The sequence below is a fragment of the Podarcis erhardii genome (assembly GCF_964252035.2).
Source record: "Podarcis erhardii genome assembly, chromosome: 10".
NCBI lineage: Eukaryota > Metazoa > Chordata > Lepidosauria > Squamata > Lacertidae > Podarcis > Podarcis erhardii.
Window position 1 is genome coordinate 39,037,032 of NC_138500.1, and position 12,940 is coordinate 39,049,971.

The window sequence follows — 12,940 nt, forward strand, 5'->3', positions numbered from 1 at the left end:
ATAATGGGTTTGATCAAAGATTCACTTTTTCTGAAGGAAGGGATGTTCCTCTGATGGAAGGAATTCTTCCATTGATGGAAGATCATTATCTGCTGTCCTAAAAGAAATAACCAGCCTACCCAGGTTAGGACCATTGATAAAGTGACCCTTTAATGATGGAGAAAAACTTGTATATCTCTACTGCCCAGAAAATGGCTAGATTTAGTATTTTTAAAAGCACATCCTCAAGCTACCTTAGTTTTCCATCATTTTTTTATTATCATTATCCCTTATACTAGCAACACTTCAAAGAGAATAGAGATCAAGTATTTGTAATGGTCTCATAGTGACCTGTTAGGAGTCTTTGATTTAAAAATCTACCACCTATAATGGCAAAAATGAGCATTTTAAGATTGAGCTAACCACCTGAAAGAAATCCCAAAGATGGTTGGGTGAGTCTTTCCATTGTGAGTTCAGATTTGATTGCTTCCTTCATAAAAGAAGAATGCCTTATTGGCAGGATGCTCAAAAGAGAGTATTGATTTGAGAGCATAATTCTTTAAATCCTTTAGCAAAAAAAATAAATTGTAGAAAGACTAAAGAAGAATAGATTTCATGTATTTCAAATGAGATGAAGGAAAGAGAAATACTGTTAAGGAAACTAACGATTTCGTTATAGCTTCACTTCAAGAGATCTCCAGGGGTCCTGCAGCACTTCACCTACTACAGAATGAGATACTGAAGAAGTTCTGAAGCAGTTGCCTGAACACTGAAGTCCGGTCCATATGCTTGATTTTCCAAAGGCTTGGATAAAGATAACCTTTTTGCCCCCGAATGTAAGATCCACTCCTTCCATACCCTGATCTCTTGAACTGACAAGTCACTGACAGAAGTGACCCTGGATCTTCATTGATTTTATTGATTTATTGAAAAGTTGAAACTACAGAGTTTTGAGAAATTGAAACCTAAAGTTCGAGATTGGTTACATTATTTCCAGATCAATGAAACTTTTAAGCAGGACAGAAAACTAGGATTTCAGAAGGAGAGGTCAAAGTTAGAAACAGAATTGCTAGAACCCAATACCAAGAATTTGTCTAGAATGTATAATCTGCTGCTAAAATGGAATACACAGGATGAAACGGTTAAATCAGCTATGATTAAGTGGGCACAGGATATTGGTCATGATATCATGTTTGCTGACTGGGAGCAGTTATGGACCACAGGTATTAAATTTACGGCATGCACTGCCCTGAAAGAGAACATAATGAAAATGATCTATAGGTGGTACATGACTCCAGTCAAGCTTGCAAAGATATATCATTTGCCCAATAACAATTGTTGGAAGTGCAATGAATGTGAAGGAACTTTTTATCACCTTTGGTGGACCTGCCCAAAGATTAAGGCCTACTGGGAAATGATCTATAATGAAATTAAGAAAATCCTTAAGTGGACATTTGTAAAGAAACCGGAGGCTTTTCTCCTGGGCATGGTCGGCCAATTGGTACCAAAGAAAGATAGGACCTTTTTTATGTATGCAACAACAGCAGCAAGAATCCTTTTGGCGAAGTATTGGAAGACTAAAGAATTACCTACTCTGGAAGAATGGCAGACCAAGGTGACTGAATTTATGGGACTGGCAGAGATGACCGGCAGAATTCGTGACCAGAGGAAAGAGACAGTGGAGGAGGACTGGAAAAAATTTAAAATCTATCTTAAAAATTGTTGTAAAATTTCGGAATGTTAAGATGTCAAGGGATTGGATACAAAGAATTACAGCTATAAATTGAAATTTATAAAATAGAATTTTTTTAAAGAGAATTAAATATAAAAATGGGATGAAGAATTGCTAAAAATTTTTAAAATATGGATGCAGGGAAGGGGAGGTTTGGGGAAGTCGTGTTATGTTTATTTGTTTTTTGTTTATGTTGTAAAATCAATAAAAATTATTTAAAAAAAAAAAGATTTTATTGATTTATTAAATTCCTTCCAAAGGAGCTCAGGATGGCAAACACCAGGCTTTGGAAAACTTGGCCCTCCAGATGTTTTGAGACTACAATTCCCATCATCCCTGACCACTGGTCCTGTTAGCTAGAGATGATGGGAGTTGTAGTCCCAAAACATCTGGAGGGCCGAGTTTGCCTATGCCTGGCAAACTCTGTTGTGATAAAAAAATACCATTAAAAATAAAATAAAAACTAAGTTAAAACATTTAAAAGTTATTTAAAGTACCCCAAGCAACAAAACACAATAAAACTTAGGTAATAAATTTAAGAACAGATGTAAGCAAATCAGATTCTATAAACAAAATGGGACTTTCACATTATAATCTGGAGCATAGCCAGCATTGGGAGCATGTACATTGGTGGTGGTAGGTGGTGGGGTGTCTGAAAAAGGCTGCAGCAGAATGCTTCCTCTGTGGATGCATGTTCTGGTCTCACATTTCCTTGGCACATGACATTGCACACTAGTCTGGGAATTACCGTTCTATCAACTCAATGGGCAAACACTTCTGAGTGGCAAGTGTAGGCGGTAATATCGATGTTGGCCTCAGAAGGTTGGTTTTTTTTTCTGTTGAAAGAATTAAATGAACATTGAGGATTACCATAATTCATTGTGTGCCACAGAGGCTCACAGAAAAGAAGCCGAGAACAACACTTTGTGAGAGAGATATTTACTAGGACATTGTTCTCCCTGTTAGTGTTTGCTCTTTGTTAGCAAGGGGGGGGGGACCCTCTTATACTCAGAAATAGATCCTGCAAAATAAAGTGGTGCAGTATAATGGCCAGTATAATAGGTTTTGCTGTGATCACAACTGAGACGTTGCATAGTGTATGTAGGCACAGTTTAATGCAAATTCCATTTCTGACACTGTAATTCCCCCTTTAAAAAAAAAAGGAAAGGAAAGGAAAATACTTTGCTCCTCTGTAGGTTTATTCTTGCTTTATAATGAGCACAAAGAAATCTTTACTTGATTTATTTTCCCAACACATGCTCAGGTTTGAATTCTCCCTCTAAAATAAATCAAGCTCTCTACAGAAACTTTCGCTTTGACTCATCAATTAAGAAAAGAAGGGGAGGAAAGCCAGAGCAGCTGCTCTAATTGTTGTGAACGCCTAATGAGCATGATCCATATAAGAACACAGATTTTAGGGTGCATGTGGTTTCCTTTTGTTTTGTCTGAGATAGCGGATATACTGAGGAAATATTGTTGTAATACAGTGGTACCTCGGGTTACATACGCTTCAGGTTAAATACGCTTCAGGTTACAGACTCCGCTAACACAGAAATATTACCTCGGGTTAAGAACTTTGCTTCAGGATGAGAACAGAAATTGTGCTCCGGCGGCACGGCAGCAGCAGGAGGCCCCATTAGCTAAAGTGGTGCTTCAGATTAAGAACAGTTTCAGGTTAAGAACGGACCTCCGGAACGAATTAAGTACTTAACCCAAGGTACCACTGTACTATATTGGGAATAGAGGAGGCATTTGCTGGGTCCATATTGCAAAGTAGACTCACATGATCAATATATTCTGGAGTGATTTGCTGATCTGAATGAAGTCCTTATTTGGAATCCTTATTTGTGAATCACATTAGGTGGCACACAGGGTTGACTTAACACATCTTGCTGCCTGAAGCAAAGGACAAGATTGTGTCCCCTTCCCATTTCAGGCACAGAGTGGCAGTTGAATCCTACTTCAACTCTGGGGATGGGGTAGAATGCAGGTTTAGGTAGCCCAGGACGGGCTGCATAGCACACTTAGATCTGCCTTCCAACAGAGGGGATGATTGGAGGTCTTAGGTCTTAGCCAAGAGGCTGCTTCTGACCCCCTGACTCTGACACTTTAGGCCTCACTTTGCCTAATGGTAGGGCCGCCCCCGGGTGTATATATTGTTACAAGCCATCCCAATCTCTGAGCGGTGCAAGATTCCAGGGGTTCCAGGACTTACCAGGGTTTGTGTATCCTTTTGGAAAACATGAGGGACAGAGGGGACTGTGGTGCCTTTATGATATATGGTTTGTTTACATATATAGGCAACCTGCACTTAGATGGAGAGAATGCAGAACTTTCACATCCCTTCCATTGCTGCAGCCTCCAATTCAAAGAGAACCCAACCATTGTGTCTGCCCCTCTGACAATTCTTCTCATTCTCTGCCCCCCCTCCAGTTTGCAAAACAAATACTATTTTTGTTTGCTTACCTTATTTTAGCAGGGTTGCCATACGTCCAGAATTTCTTGGACATAGCTGGTATTCAGCCCTTGTTAGCAGCATCTGGGTGGAAATCACTGAAATGTCTGGGGGAATCCGGACATATGACAGCCCATGTCGGCACAGTGGGTAACTTCCAACATAGTTGTGCAAATAGAAACTCTGGCTAATGATGTGTCACATCCACAAAAAAGCTTCGGAGGTTGCACAAAAGGCCAGTTCACCCAATGGTCATCTATGCTTGCAAAGGTAGAAGTGCAAAGGGTTTTGTGGAGGCTGCTGACCAGCTGATCAGTAGTGCCTGTAAGCCTTCTTTGACCCAGCCACACCTTTACCTGTTCCAATGCCTGACATCATATATTACAGTGGGCCACAGGTTCTGAACCTTGTGCTAGGGCATGGGAGTGTCTGAAATAAGCCTAGAAATCGACTGATATTACTGAGGTACTTACTTTTTTTGTAGGCTATTCCTAATGAATCTGTCTTGCAGTGCAAAGGCATAAAAACCGCGAACAAAGAAGCAGAAAGGCTCCTATCTTAACAATGGTAAGAAAACGCTAATCTCTGTTAATTTGTTTTTCAAAAAAGAAAAACTTTTCTCAAGGGCGTTAAGTGACAGGAAAGAAACTTTTTTTTTTAAAGAGGAGCTGAATTTTAAGAATAAATTTAAAAGTTAAAGTGCACCAGATTAATCACCACCCTTGTAGCTCATTTGCAGAAGCACTGAAGCAGCCTACAAAGCTTATACTAATCTGTTTTCAGTCCCGGTATCTTCATTTCTTACAAATTAAATATATTCAGTATCAATGCAGAATTAAGGTTTTTTATGTGTATGAAATGAAGGAAGGAAAAAAACTGTATGGAGGAATCTATAACATTGTTTTCCTGCAAGCTATCAGATATATATATATATATATATATATATATATATATATATATGTATGTATGTATGTATGTATCAGCATTCATTCTCCCAAGCCCCCTCCTGCATTTTCTGACTTGATTTGACACTAAAGCCACTGATTAAGGTCTGAATTTTCAGGAGCTGCAGGCATTGTAAATTGCAGTGTTAACAAATGCCTGGACCTGAAATGAACTGAGCCAAATTAGATACAGACCTAGGTTGGATCCAAAGCACTTTGGAGTTACTGAGAGCTTTTCCATTGACCTTTGTTAAAACCTGGTGCAGCTTCAGTAGTTTTAATGGGGTTGGTGTTGCTGCAGAATAACTGTGCTCTCATTCATATGAACTCATGCAATTCTCTTGCTAGGGGTAGCACGATAGATAATGAAAAGCAATGAAGGCCAGTCCCAATGGGGCTCTTTTCTGTATTATAGTAGGAATCATGCACCATCTTAGGGTAATTTGGGGGTGATTATTTTACCTGCTTTTTAAAAAAAAGTCTACAGGATGGTTTCAATACTTTAATTTGAATTAGTCCAGCATCTTAAGTTACAACAGGTGTGGGGAATCTTCAGTCCTCTAGATGTTGCTGAATTACAACTCCCACCATCCTCAGCAAGCCTGACCAATGACCAGCAATGATGAGAATTGTGGTTCAGCAACATCTGGTGGGCCAAAGAGTCCCCACGCCTGATTTACAATCTCCCGACACAACACCCTTATTGCCATGTTTTATTCTCACCAAATATACAAATTGTCGCTTTGCTGTTTTTCTTAAAATTATCTGAAGGAGAAAATTGTCATGCAAACCATTTGTGACCTTGAGGTTGATCCTCAATGCTGTCAAAAGAGAAATAAAAGACCTTTCATCTAAAGTCTACCACTTTTCTTTAAGCTGAATCATTTGGTTCTGATCTTTCTTTCTTTCGACAGGGCAGCCTGATCCTGGCCCAGCCTCATCTACACCAACCGAAGGCATGTCAATGGCTTTGCTAAGACCTTTCTGAAACTGTGGAAGTTAGCTTGGGAAATATGTTATTGTATTCTGTGGTGACAGATAATAATTGTACCTGAAACCCTGTAATGATAAGACAATACAGATAGCTTTTCCATTCAGGAGGTTGTTTTTATATTCGATACAGCTTTTGGGTGGGAATTGACATTGGGCAGGATCTCCAGTTGGGAAAGTGGAGATCAGTTCCCAGCTTCCCATTACTGGATTCCCTTAAGGGATGTGGAATGCCACCCCAAGTCCAGATGCCCTAGCTTGGAGGAGGACAAGTTGGATGGGGGCATCCCCAGTTGTTTCCAAGGGTTACCTAAAACTGGTCCATACTTTGGGCCACACAGACTTGGAGGCAGATGACTTACTCATCACACAGCAACTGGGGTATACAAGCTGATCCTTCCCCAATGCCAAGCCAAACCCTCTTGGGCTATTGTTAACCAACAAATGTGACCTTGCTTCCAACCATTTAAATCTGTTGTTTGATTATTTCTCCGCACTCCGCCCTTGGCTTTTTGTTGTACCCAGATCTGCAGTTCATATTGTGAATGACGGGATAGATATATGGCTTTTTAGTCAATTTGATAATACATTACCTGTTCAAAGACCTAAAAGAGGAACATTCCTTTAGGTGTTCTATCTATACTCAGCTGCATATAAATAAGTTTGGCTCTGTGGTGTCTAGGCTGTGAAACTGGACAGCTGATCAGCCACCTTATTTCAAGCAAATGGGCACTGTTTGTTTTGGTACTGCTGCTACAACTTGCCTAAGTAGTGTCTACCATGATAGAAAATAACTTGGACTTCAGAGTGACTCATTGTGCCATAATAAACTTTTTTAGATGTTATGCCATGCTTAAATGGAAAATCCCCCCATCTACTAAAGAAAAAGAAAAGATGGAGAGAGCTGATTTTTTTTTTTTAGAAAAGTATCTCAGTGTCCATTTGGTTTTCCCTTTCCCTTGTGTGGAAGAGGATCCACCTGCGAGTTGATGCCATCAATGTGGAAATGGGGCAAACTGAAAATAGTTTTAAAATGAGAAACCAAGAGAACCCAAAATTTACAGATTCGTCCAGCTGGCGCTTGTGGCAATGGATGATGCAGATCTAAGATGGCAGCTTTCCATGGTTCTAACCTGGTCTGAATCCACTGACCACCCCTTTGTAGCAATAAGTTAGACTAGAATTCAAGTGTTTGCTTCAGTCATTTAATGTCATTCACCTCTGTAATTCCAGCTATTTACATGAATCCAACTCCTCTTTTGTCATGACTGCTTTATTCAGGATTGTAACCTGCATCTATTCCTGAAAAGCCAACATTAATAAGGTCAAGGGAAAGCCAGTTACTATTGACCATTTCTTTCTTATGAATGTTTGAGTCACAGTAATTAATTTGGGGTAGGAAAAGTTTTAAATGTTTTTGCTTTTAATTATCTCTGAGGCAGCATTCATTATGGAAATGAGCTACAATTATTTCAGCTTCTTTCCTCCCACCAGGTTTCCAGATTACATAAAACAGTTGCATACCTAAGAGAGACAGGCATCTTTTCAAATCCTGCATTATACATGTTACACTAAATGTCACAAATGGTTTCACTGCAATATTAATGAAATTCAGCTGGGAAAGCCATTAGAGTTGTATTTCACACCTGTACAGAACATCACTTAAAATCAGAACTATTTAGCTGAGGGTGGGTTGGTTTTTTTAAAGCTCCTTTGGATTCTGTACAGCATTCCAAAGAAATTTCTGCTTTTTTAAAACAGTTGTTCAGTTAAGGCACGTTATGATGGGTCCAGAGTCTAGTCATGATCAGCCAAGAAGGTTCTCTCTCATACAGATCTAACTTGTAGATGGCTTTTAACTAAACAGTTTCCCCTTGCATATGGGAACTATTGCAGAATAAGGAAAGGCATGCACATGTGTGGAATTAATACAATTTCTAGAGATACAGAAGACAGCATTTTGTAGGTTCAAACCTGGCAACTGGCAATTATTGCTAGAGAGGGTTTTTTTTAAGTGCATATTATACAATTTGCATATACTCAATCAAGGCTGATTAAGGTTTGCTTGAACACTTCTGAGTACCCATAATAATGTGCCTCTTTGAGTGAGTGAATGAATATGGTATATGTATAAGGAGACAGTGCAGTGTAGTTGTATGAACAAGAATCTGGTAGATGCTGCTGGGTTATAATTTCCATTGCCCCTGAGTAGGACCTCAGAGTGGCTATTTCTATTGGCCATACTGGCTATTTACATTACATTTTCTTGGAAATCCCACCCACACGCTCATTCAACATTTGATTTGCTCCCGGTCCTGCAATCCTTGCACACTTTCTTTGAAATGAATTCCAGTGTGACTTAGTTTTGTGTAAACATGGATCTGACTGCACAGTTAATTACAAAGGTACTGGCAACCATTCACTGCCTTTCTGCTTTTCCATATTGTTATGGATATCTTTTGCTTTTGGGAATGCATAGAACTCTTTGGAGGCACTCATGATAGATATTCATTTGAGGGGATTTGTTGGAACAGCTATATACTTTGCCTTGCAAACAGCCTTGCTTTAATTTACTATATTTTCCCCCATACTGCAGCATTTACTGGACACATTTACTCAGAGAAACACTTCGCATTTATTGCTATTAGTTCCTGGCTTATATTCTTCTTCTTTTCAATGGTGCTTTAAATTTGTTATGGATAATTTTTATGTGGCAGCAAATCAGACTTCAAGGACAGATGCCGGCTTATCTACCTTTTGTTGCCATTTTATTTTATGCCAGTATCATCCATTTATTTTATATTGGCTGGCATGCCAGCCACTTGCCACTATTAATATGCTGCTGGATCTCAGAGCGGAAGCTGGCAAAATCTATATTAATGTTTAAGAGGATGTATAAACACAGTAAATTTTAATGCATGAAAAATGTCGGCATCCTCATTTTCACTTTTATGCTTGATCTTTTCATCTAGATGACATTCCTCATTTTTACTCATAAAGTCGCTTTGATAAAATGCAGGGATATTCAGCAGGAAAACAAAGAGTGAAAACATTATGACTTCTAAAAGGAGTCATTATGCTTTCTATAAATGTGGACCTTTCCCTTTTTCCCCTGGGAAAACGGGGGTTGTTTCAGAGGTTCTTACCAGATGTCTGCAGGAAGCCTGAAATCAGGACTCAAACACAGGTCCATGGAGGCAGAGCATAGCCATCATGGCTAGCAGCCACTGGTAGCCATATCCTCCATTAATTTATCTAATCCTCTTCTAAAGGCACACAAGTTGGTGGGCGTCAATGCCTCTTGTGGGAGTGAATTACATAGTAGTAGTAGTAATAATAATAATAATAATAAATTTATTATTTATACCCTGCCCATCTGGCTGGGTTTCCCCAGCCACTCTGGGCACCTTCCAAAACAATATTAAAATACAGTAATGCATCAAACATTAAAAGCTTCCCTAAACAGGGCTGCCTTCAGATGTCATCTAAAAGTCTGGTAGTTGTTGTTCTCTTTGACATCTGGTCGGAGGGTGTTCCACAGGGTGGGTGCCACTACTGAGAAGGCCCTCTGCTTGGTTCCCTGTAACTTGGCTTCTTGCAGTGAGGGAACCGCCAGAAGGCCCTCGGCACTGAACCTCAGTGTCCGGGTATAATAATAATAATAATAATTTATTATTTGTACCCCGCCCATCTGGCTGGGTTTCCCCAGCCACTCTGGGCGGCTTCCATAAAAACCAGAAATACACTAAAAACGATGTAGAACGATGGGGGTGGAGACGCTCCTTCAGATATACTGGACCGAGGCCATTCTAGGTCAGCTAGAATTGTGCTGTATCAGTGTACACAACACACACAAGAGGCTGCCTTATTCCAGGCCAAACTATGTGCCCATCAAGCCTATGATTTCTACTCTGACTGGCAGCAGTTCTCCAAGATCTCAGGCAGAGATCTCTCCCAACATTTGCTATTTGATCCCTTTGGCAGGAGAGGAACTGGAAGTCATGGACATCCAATGAAGCTGAGTGTTGTAAGATTCAGGATGAATAAATAAAAGTACTTATTCATACAGCAACATAGTTAAACCATGGAACTCCCACAGGAGCAGTGCTCTTTTTCAGCTGGAGCACACCAGAGTGCAGTTCCAGCACCTCTCAGGTGGGCGCCATTGTGTGTGCACCCACTTCATGCCTTTACATACTTCTGAGAAGCCCAAAACAAACATTTCAAGTCAAAATGGAAGCTGGCTAGCATGTGCGAGTCTGCACTTTCTTTAGATCTATGACTCCACCTAACTCCTAGCTGCTTCTAGCAGGGATTGGCCAAGCTAGGGGGTGGGCCCAATTCATATTTCATTTTCTTCAATCCATCTCCCATGTAGCACTGGCGGGCTTTCAGCTTTCCATCCAGGCATATACGAAGTATTTGCATGAGGGGTCTTCTGAGCTTCCCTAGCCATCCACCTGAATCTAAGAGAACAAGGCAGTGAGTGCACATTTATTTGACCTGCACCAGAACCAGGGGTGACCCCCAAACCAGCTAGGGTGACAGCTTGCCATAGTTTTTAGCACCTTTCTGGGCAGTGAATGTGGCTGTTGTCAAACCAGCATCTGTTCAGGGCTGTTCAGCTTACTGTAACAATTTCATGGTGAGTTCTGCATAGGAGTCAGTGATGGCAAACAACTTGGATGGCTTTAAAATATCAGACAAATGCATGGAGGAGAGGCCTATTGATGATTACTAGCCATGATGGCTATGCTCTACTTCCATAATTGGATGCTTCTGAATACCAGTTGCTTGAAACCACAGGAGAGAAGAGTTCTCTTGCCTGTGAAAAACCCTTCAAGGACAACTGTTCAGGCAGTGTGAGAACAGATGTGCCACTGGCTTGATCCAACAGGTTCTTTTATGTTCTTATGTTCTTTGAAGCATGTGTGCTCTACTGCTAAGCAATGGTCCTTCCCTAAAACCCATAAAGATCCTGGGGTGACTTGTGTTGCTCAAGCAATGTACACAATGTCGTATTTGTTTGCTGGACATAAAATAAAAGCAAATAACCAGTAAAATAGCATAGATAATTTGCAGGTGGAGGGGAAAGGGACTCCTCAACATGCTAACTGGAATTCTCTAGTTAAAGCTATCAATTGATGGTGGCTCCAGCTGTGACTGGGTGCAGAAGCTGTAGCCACTGTCATTACTGCACATGAGTAGTAATAAAATTTAGATTTTGACTCTCTCTCTCTCTTTCTGTGTGTGTGTGTGTGTGTGTGTGTGTGTGTGTGTGTGTTCTGAGGAGTCCAAACATATTCAAGTAAAAAAGCTGAATTGGCTTTGCTTATGCATAGCTAGATGAGTTCTAATTAAGGTCCCCCCTGCTTCATCATGCAGACTATTAAGGAGACATAAAGTATAACCCCCGCTAACTGTTCATCAGAATGCTTCTTCATAAATGAATAATTTATTTATTTTTACTTCAGAATCCATTTGAGTCACACATTTAGGAGTTTCCCACAAATCTCTGATATCCATTAATACTCAATCTCAATGAAGCAAACACGGCATTCTTTGATAATATTTTTACCAAAAGGTACTAGTACGCAAGCTGAAAATCCATAAAGAAATGCGAGTGGGCCTGCAGTACCGTGTCTTATAAAAGAAGAATGAATAGTCTTGGGCACCTGGTAGAATCTTTATGACTTGACCCTTGTACAAAAATACAAACACAGAAGAAGCTAGAGATGAGGTTACAAGCCTTCTACGAACATGCAGCTTTTGAGGTCCCTGACAGTAATTCATGCATGACATTTCTTAGTTTATATTTGGGGTTCTATCATTATCTGCCAGCTTCGATTGTTGACATAGATATTGCTAGTCTACTGGTGTGGAAAATTATCCTTATTTTTCCTGCTGCCTAATGTGATCTGATTTACTTCCCATTTTGAAAAGAACATTGGTGTCTGAATGAGTGAGGGCAGAAAGTGCACAGGTTGAAAGCAGCATGGAGTGGTGCATCAGAATGTGCATCAGGGTGCAAACATCTGCCAGCCCAGCATTATTCCTGCTGGGATGTCCCTTCTGATACACATTCAAATGTGAATTCCACATCTAGTGAAACTAGCCGCTATGCTGCTATAATGTTTGTACGACTATATTTTCAATGGGAAAGGAACCAAGAGCCTACATGTGTAGAATTTGTCCAGAAAACTACAGATATCAGAGACACTCCATGGACTTCTTGTTGCTATCTGAGAGCATAGTAGGCAAAATGGAAAAATTCACAGGGACTGGTTTCATGCCTCCCTAATTTATGATACTGTGTTTACCATTCGGTTAAAAAAAATTGCTGATGATGTCTGTAGGAAAATGTCATGCTTATCCACATCTCTTGCTAGTGCACTCATCCATTCACCCTCTGAATCCCCTGAGAACAACTGCAAACTAAAAATTCATCTCAAAATGTCGCCAGTCAGGAAAGCAATGCTTAAAACATGATTTTTCTGTGATTTCCGTTTCAGTTTGCCATCTCCTTGGTTGATCATGTAGATCTCATAGGTATTCAGCATGTTTTGCTTCCTCAAGTGGAAAGTCCATATTTACTGTTGGGGATGAGTGTCCAAATATTTATCACCAGATTCATGAAAATTAGCAATGGGATAAGCTTCAGAGTGAAGCCAGATGTGCTTGTCCTTTGCTTTAACCTTTTTTGGCTGTGGTTTTTCTCTTAAGGAGAACCTCTCTGGGTCAATGGCTCTCAGATTTGTTCTCATATTTGACATTATGAAGTCACAGTTAGGTGTCCTTGGCCACAATGCTATCAAAATTTACCTTTGAAGTATGTCCCAT

General features: G+C 40.1%; 1 long non-coding RNA gene across 1 annotated transcript; it reads left to right on the forward strand.

Annotated features, from left to right (window-relative positions):
• Positions 1-587: 587 nt before the first annotated feature.
• LOC309351016 lies at positions 588-6,207 on the forward strand. The gene is made up of 3 exons (XR_014160649.1): positions 588-815; positions 4,651-4,733; positions 6,025-6,207. It is a non-coding gene; the product is annotated as an uncharacterized lncRNA (long non-coding RNA).
• Positions 6,208-12,940: the final 6,733 nt, after the last annotated feature.